Below are 8,677 nucleotides of genomic sequence, written 5' to 3'. Positions count from 1 at the left end.
AAACCAGAACTTTCCATATGTGCTACACTCACAATAGAATGTGAGTTCTTGTGTAAGGAGTTTTACTACTCTGTAAGTTCAGTACTAGACAGTGCTTTGCACATAGTAATATATGCTTAATAGTAATAAAAGCATAATAAATGCTTTATTCATTCATCTGAGATAGATAGAATGTTTAAGGCAAATTTCAAACCTTAAAAGGCAACATGTATACATATTTCATATATATGTTAGCTATTACAACTATATATTATGGGAAAGTGCATCTCATAAAGAAGTTCTTTCTACTTTTGAATGGTTTTAATAATTAAGAAGTTCTTTCTCATCTGGAACCAAAATCTGGCTACCTTTGCATTCTATCCATTGGGCTAGTTATCTTTTTTTAGAGCTACACAGAAAAATCTATTCCAATCCCTTTTTCACATGATGTGATAACTCTTCAAATATTATTACCATTCTCTCTTCAAGACTCCTTTCTCTGTCTCTGTCTGTCTCTGTCTCTCCCTCTGTCTGTCTCTGTCTCTATCTCTCTGTCTCTCTCTCTCTCTCTGTCTGTCTGTCTCTCTCTCTCCCATTACCATTCTTCCAGTCTCTCCTGTTTATAATCTTGATGCTCATCCATGACTTCTCATGACACATATTTAATTAATTGTTAAATATTGCCATCTCTACTTCTACTTCCACATCTCTCATATTCAAACCTTTCTCTACTCACATAGCTACCACTTTAGATCAGACATCATCACCTCTTGCTTAAATTATTGTGGCAACCTTCTAATCCTCAAGTCTGTCTCATCATTCCAGTTCCTTCTAGACAGTGCTGCCAATATCATTTTTCTTAAATGCAAATCTGACCATAAAGATCCTCAGTAGAGGATAATAAATTCTGGTGACTTTTTAAAGTCTCTAGAATCTAATATAAACTCCTCTATTTAGTTTTTAAAAGCCCTTTACAACTTTTTCTCAAACTGCTTTTCCAGCCTTATTGTTTATTATTCCCCCCATATTATGTGATTCACTAAAACTAGCTTTCTTTTTAATTCTCAAAAATGATACTCTTCTAAATCTTTATCTTCACACTGATGTCCTGTATGCCTGAAATGTCCTTCCTCCTTACTTCCACCTCATAGAATCCCTCTCTATGGGGAGATATAGTTTAAATACCACTTTCTTTAAGAAGCCTTTCCTGATTCTCAAACTACCTTGTATTTAGCTACTTAATGTTTTTTCTGTATATACTTATACATTTATTCTAGATTGCAAACACCTTGTGAGTTGGGATTATGTCATTCTCAGCATTTAGCATAGTATTTGGCATAAGGAGGTGCTTGGTAAATATTTATTGATTAACTTTATTCAAATATATCACCAGAGACTTTGTCAAATACTTTGCTAAATGGTAAAACATCTATAGAATTCTCCTGACCTACCTGTAAAAAGGGAGGGGGAGGACAGCTCATCCTCTCTTCAATACTGGTAGCCATGGCACCTTGGATAAATGGCCTTTAAATGTCATATCCTGGCTCTGTAAGCATGATCTTGAATTTTGAACCTTTTTTCCTGTATTTTCTCCCCATCTTAGGTAAATGAACATCAGTCTTGGGATGGATTATCAAGATATTGAGATGAACTTCTGAGTTTGATAAATCTGGAGATCTTGACTTCATCTGGTAGGCCTGAATGGTGACAAGAGTAGAGTCCCTTTTGCCCACCCCAGTGCTCTTGAAGCAAGAACCATCATCAAGAGGATGAGCCCAAACCTTCATTCATATTGTCAGAAGATATGTACTATGAGGAGTACAGTACAGAGCCAAGGTGAAATGTAAAATGGATGCTTCTGAGCTCTGTGTTGTATTTGGTATTTCTTTTATGTGTAAGAAAATAAATGCCTACCCAATACCTGAATCAAATTGTACATTGAATATTTTTATATTCTCTCCTCCTTCTAGGAAAAAAAACTTAGATGAGAACTAAAACTTAAGTTTTATATGAATCATCCCCAGGATACCATAACAAACTAAAGCATGTGTAAAAAGGGAACCCTGGTCAATTCACTGGAAGTCAGACTCCCCAAATACTTTTGAACTCAGTTTGTTTCGAGTCCCAGTTTGGATGTCATATGTTGAGTCCCTGTTTGGGCACCATATTTTGAGTCCCTTTCTGGACTCCCTCAATCTTCCCCAGGTGACCATTGAAGGGGTAGGAGACAAGGAAGACAATGACGACAGATGATAAGTTCTCCAAAATTCCCAAGTACTTTATTTATTTATTTATCATTTATTTATCAAAATACAAGTGTTTAAAGATCCTCTCCAGTCCCTAATCCACTCCCATTCCCATGGCACTTAGTAAAACAAGGTTCTAGTACTCAAGGGTACCAGGTGATAAAGATTCACAGCACTCCCACACACAACAGTCCCTAACAAGTTTGGACCAAATGCATGAATCCTGCTTGAAGAGGTCTCTTAGAGGAACTTGTCTTAATCCCACTGAGCCAGTAGCAGTTATTAATATTAGAAAAATAAACAATGTAAGACTCCAGAAGTTAAAAGGTCCACAGAGTAAGTTGTTGGCAGAATTGGGAATTAGAATCTAGTTCTTCTGATAATCTCTCTCTCTCTCTCTCTCTCTCTCATGCCACCCCTATTTCCATCATATGACACATATACCCAATAGATTCTGTTCTAGGAAAGGTTCTTTTCACATGTTAATTAGGTTCTTGACCAAATTACCAGGTAATTTTACCAGGGCCACCCCCAAAATGATAAAAAAAAAATTTTGGCTTCTATCAACATAGAAAGACTTAAAAAAATGACTGTTCAAAAAGTTTCCCATGCTCTTCTCTCATCTTGTTATTCAATTATCGTCAGTCATGTTTGATACTTCACGATCCCATTTTGGGTTTTCTTGAAAGATATACTGGAGTGGTTTGCCATTTCCTTCTCTAGCTCATTTTATAGTTGAAGAAATTGAGGCAAACAGGGTTAAGTGACTTGTCTGGTATGAACTCAGCTTCCTAAGGCTTCCTGACTCCAGACTTCCTGACTTCCTGACTCCCAGCACTCTATACACTGTGTTACTTAGCTGCCCTCTCATATCTTGACTTCTGGCACATTGAAAAAGTGCTCCTTATTCAAAAAAAGATTTTACTTAATTTATGTCCATGACATATTGAAATTTAGAGAATGAAATTAAATCATTCAGAATTTATCCTTAACCTCCCTCCTTGCATCTCCCAAAGGCCTTGGCTGGCAAGAGAACATTCTGAGAAGGGATGAAAAACTGTTCAATAGTTTATTTTTAATTTGGTCTGCTGGTGGAATTGTTTTAGTCTCTTTCTGAAATGTTGTCTCCTTGTGTGCAGTTACCTTGAGGGATTCATGAAAAAGTAAAAAATAATTGCTATTCAAACATGAATGCAACATTTTGAACAGGAAGACTGTATGAGGTCTACTTCATTTTCACTGTTTGGGCAACTCTTATTGTTCATTCTAAGGGAGACCCATGGGGGAGATGTCTGATGGTTGTTATTTTAATTGTATTTAATAAAAATTTTAAAACCTTACAAAATACAATGAGACTTGCTTCCAAACATAAGTCCCACTATTCTTCCTTTCCCCCACCCTCCTCTAACAACAAAAAAATAGCTGGAAAACCTTGTTTTGGATGGCTGGTCTAACTTTATGCTTGTGGTGTTGAACTTGCTGTCCTTTGGTGGAGTGACTCTAGGTATTATTTCAACTGAAAATGCCATAGAACAGGTACAGTTTGAGTTATGATCAGTAAATCTTTGTATGCATGTGTTTGTGTGTCTGGGTCTGTGCTATGTTTCTCCATGAATGACTAAGTCATAGATTCTGGGATTTGTCACTTGTCAAAGGACCAGCTTAAATAAGAACTACACTATATTCAATGGTTTATTAGCCTGAGTATTTACATTGGACATGAGAACCTGATAGCATTCCTGTAGAGAATTAAATAATAGCTAAATTCTAATTTTCCCAGGGGAAACTGTGGATAGGAGCACAAGTCAAAGGAAATGAGAGATGTTCCTAGGTTGAACAAATCTTTGATTCTGGATCCTATGTAATATACTAAAAAGGTTTCCATTTTTATTTGCTTATTTAAGGATATATGTATGTGAGTGTATAGGGTGAGTATAGAGTAAGAGAAGTTGGGAAACAATAGAAAGATAACAAGGAGGATAGAAGAGAAATACCCAAGGTTAAATATGAAAAAGACATACATGGAGAGAAAAAGGAGATGGAGTGAAAGAAAAAGAGAAAAAGAAATACTGATATAAGGAGAGAACAGTACACAAAGAGGGAGTCTCAGTAGGTTTTGAGGTTTTATTTGGTGGTAACCCCCTGCTGTTCATTTGTTCTGTGAGTCCCGAAATGTTATTAAAGAGTCTATTGCCCTTTGAAACAGTGATTATTCATCATTCGCAATTCCTCAACTGTTCTCATCCTTAAATAGTTACCAATCTAACATCCAGTATCAACCAATTAAATAATTAGAAGCCTTATTCAAAAAAGAATAATCAAAGAAATTCACTGGAGGTGGAAATTACTCATAAATTATAGCTTTATTGATTTAAACAATACCATCTCAGGGGTCAAATGAGATTAAGACTTTCTCTATCTGAGCTAAATATTTGTCTTGGACATCCTTATGATTTTAATGTCATTGGGGCCAGGGGAATGGGAACCTCTCTGTTGTAGGGATCCCTGCTTCTTCCTCCTGGATAAAAGTATTGAATTCTGACTCCTGGGTTTTCCAAAAAGTTTCCTTGAAATAGACATAAAAACATGATGGGGGTGGGGAGGACAAATGAGGTATTTGCCTTGGAACACAAGGTTAAAGAATAGTTAACAACTATAAATATGTGCCTGTATATCTCTATCTCTATGCATCTGCAATATGCATCTCCCATTCTAAGCCATGTACAGATAAAGGTTGAATGGCAACATTTTATATTCTTATTTCAGTTCCAACATTAGCTAATTATGATGCCATGAAGAAGAAGCAATAGTTTTTGTCTTAGATTTTCATTTCAGTCAGGGGCAGACCTGATCATACTTAGAGAGCTATAAGAGGGAAGATGACACCAGCTTCCTACATGTAAGTTAATTTGTTTTTGCTACACTTGATGAAATATTAAGCCCTATTTTCCTCAGTGCTTAAATCACTTCCTGGAGTTAAATTTGTACCCAAGCTGTCACTCTTTCATACTATTAGAGAACAAACTTACCACCAGAGAATTAACTTTTGTTAATATAAGTGTTCTCTGAAATCGCCCCCAAGCTTCCCTTTTTCCCCATTTCCCTGAAAGTAACTCAAGTAGAAGCTTTTGATGTACAGCACAGAGAACAGCTAGGTTAAATGGACAACGCTCCTACATTTTTTATTCAAGATATGAAAATAGTATAGGATGAATGAAAGGGCTTATAGATCTTTAGTATTTGGTATTTTCTATCTCATTGCTTAAAGCAATTCCTAATCATTTTAGCAATGCTTTATCTCGAATCAGGCAATTAAAAAGAGTATTCATCCTTTTCAGATACAATTTTTGAGAAAGTGATAACAGTTCAGCAGTTAGTAGAAATGGAAGAGTAAAGTAATATATCAAGTTCACACTGCATCTCTTTTGCTTTTCCACTTTCTGGCATGAAATAAAGGGCAACATATTAATATGGGAGACATATCATATTTTCTTTAACTCAAGAACTACTGGAAAGAAAAAATTCTTATATTTAATATAAATTCTTTTTAATATAAATTTTAAATGTGGTAGATCGACCTATGTTAGGGAAATTAATTCCCTATATACATGCTCTGTCATCTAAACAAGCAACTAAAATATGAATAATTAGTAAGACTGCATTGGACAAATATGGCTAATTACTTAATTTTAACATTAGGCTTTCAGATCTGGTTTAAGTTGAATCTTTGGAAAATAAAGTAAATGTGCTTGACTGAATTACAATCTTTGGAAGAATGCTTTAAGCAATTTTGAGGCCATTCTTTGAGAAAGTTGTAAAGACTCTATGATATTAACTATATCCTAAAGATCATCATCTTAATAGCACTTTCAGGTGGCAAAGCACTTTACAAAAATTATCTCATTTTATCCTAGTCATACTAGTATTTTGCAGGTGGAGAAACTGAGGCAGAAAGAGTTTACCTAATTTGCCCAGGGACACACATCTGTTAAGTGTCTGAATTCAGATTTGGGTTAAGTTCAGTTAAGTCCAAGCCCAGCTCTCATCATTGCTCAGAATATCCCCCAAGCCATAGTTTGGAATCTTTGATCCAGGAGTTAGGAATTGCTTTTAAAGTGATAAAGGAATCAACATAAAAAGGGGTACACGATAAAAATGGAATCAAAGCACGTTCTACTTCAGGAGTGAAAGGAGGGGGAATCTCCTTCCATCCCTGGCTATTTTGTGGGTTGTTGGCTGCTTAATTAGTCATATGCAATGGAAATTACTATTTACCCAAAACAAACAAAATCCTTTTCCTAAGCAAAATCTCACTTATTGTGCTTTCCCAATCGTGTTGAAAATTCTCAGTATGTGAGATTCAGAACCTTGTACATTTATTTGCCAAACTTAGATATGTCCTAATTGTGTATTACAGAGGTGATAATAAGAAGAGGATGGGAGTGAATTCTAATAAGTACAGCACAGGTTATGGGAAATTGACCATTAATCAATTGGAAGTTGAGGCCATCCCCTTTAAGGTCTTATAGCAGCTCAATTCCCATAGGCCGTGAAAGTTACACTATCGCTTCCATAATCCAAATAGAAATGGTTCAGGGTACTTACAAAGTCTCCTAGTGTAGCCAGCGGAGCTTGTAACTTCTGTGATACAAATTACTCAGGATAAGGGCAGTTAAGAGCTCAGCTAGCAAGAGAAGAAGGTTGTAACTCCTAGGATAGAAACAGCCACAGCTGAAAGGATTTCTAAAGTTCTTGTTAGCCATGTGATAACCAGACATGGTGGTTCTAACTCCCGTGATAGAAACAGGTACCGTTCATAAGAAAGACTTACACATTTACCGCATCAATTTAGTATTAGGAGAGCTGGAAGTGTCTCGAAGCTTGTCATTTCACAGGTGATTATATGTTCTTGGAACTCCTCCATTTTATTATCATGGGAGTGCAAGGATTATTTCAATGCCCTTATAAAAAAACCACTTCCTTTGAAAACTGTAAGTCTAATGTCCACCATCTTTTAGTCTCTAGGGAGTCAGGTGGAGATTATATCTTGTTTGTCTAGACATCAATTAATCAATCCTTAGTTGAATTGAATTTATTTCTGTAGAAAAATCAGACTTTATCCAGTAACATCCTAAAGAGCTGGGGGACTTTGGACAGCTTATTCTGAATACAGTCTAGTGAAGGTAAGAGCGATTTTGTTTCTCCTTTTCACATTACATGATATAAGTACTTTTTTCCCAAAGGAAAATGTCTAACCAGAATTACCACCCAATATTTAGTGCATATTGAGTACCATATGTCACAGCTCTCAGTTGATTGCCATCTGCTAAAAGGACACTTTTATTTAAACAACAATCACCCTAGAATCTGGAAACCTTGTTTTCCTCTAATTTTTGTGAAAAGAATTAGACAAGGAGTCTACAAAACTGAATAACTTTCTTATACAATTAATACAGATAGCCAATATTATGTAGAGGAAAGGAACCTCTTTTAAATATTAGAAAATCAGAGTTTGTATCCAGATATACTTGTGTTAATATGGCCAGGTCACTTAATTTCTCTGAATTTCTAATTCTTCATATGTATATACATATTTGTGTATATATATATATATATAATATTGATAATGACATCTATACTATTATCTATCTCTGAAGGATGTTGAGGAAAAATTTTTTAAATCTTTAAATGATTATGTAAATGTGAATTATTATTAAGTCAAAAAGCATTTATTAAATGGTTACTAAATGACACAGGGCTGTGATGTGGCCTAGTGGATAGAGTGCTGGGTTTGGAGTCAGGGAGATTCATCTTCTTGACTTCAAATCCAGTCTCAGACACTCACTAGTTATGTGACTCTGGGCAACTCACTTAACTCCCTTTGCCTCAGTTTCTTCATCTTTAAAATGAGCTGGAGAAGGATAAGAAACTACTCTAGTATTTTTACCAAGAAAACTCCAAATGATGTCTAATGCTACTAAGAAACAACTAAACAAAAAATAAAATGTTCTAAGCATTGTACAAAGTCCAGAGAATATTTTTTAAAAGGGAAAACAAAAACCTAGCACCTGTTATCAAGGAGCTCACAGTCAAATGAGAGAGACATAATAATCATGTACAAATAAGATATATCGAAGATAAATTATAGTAATCTTGAAGGCACTAGCATTAAGGTTGATTGGAGAAAAAGTTAATTATAGTTGTAAATGATAATATTAAAATTCCAGTTAATGCTATCACTAGTGGAAGGGAATAAGCATATAAAAAACCTATTAAGGCATTTTGCAAATATTATATATCATTGGATTCTCACAACAACCCTATGAGATAGGTGCTATTATAATCCATATTTTACAGAAGAGAAATCAGACAGAGAAAGGTTTTGTGACTTGTCCAGGGTCACATAGTTAGTAAATGTCTAGGGTTCAATTTGAACTAAAACTTTTCTCACT

This window comes from Macrotis lagotis, chromosome 6 (assembly GCF_037893015.1).
Source record: "Macrotis lagotis isolate mMagLag1 chromosome 6, bilby.v1.9.chrom.fasta, whole genome shotgun sequence".
NCBI lineage: Eukaryota > Metazoa > Chordata > Mammalia > Peramelemorphia > Peramelidae > Macrotis > Macrotis lagotis.
The sequence above is the reverse complement of the archived record's forward strand: the minus strand, read 5'-3'. Positions refer to the sequence as shown.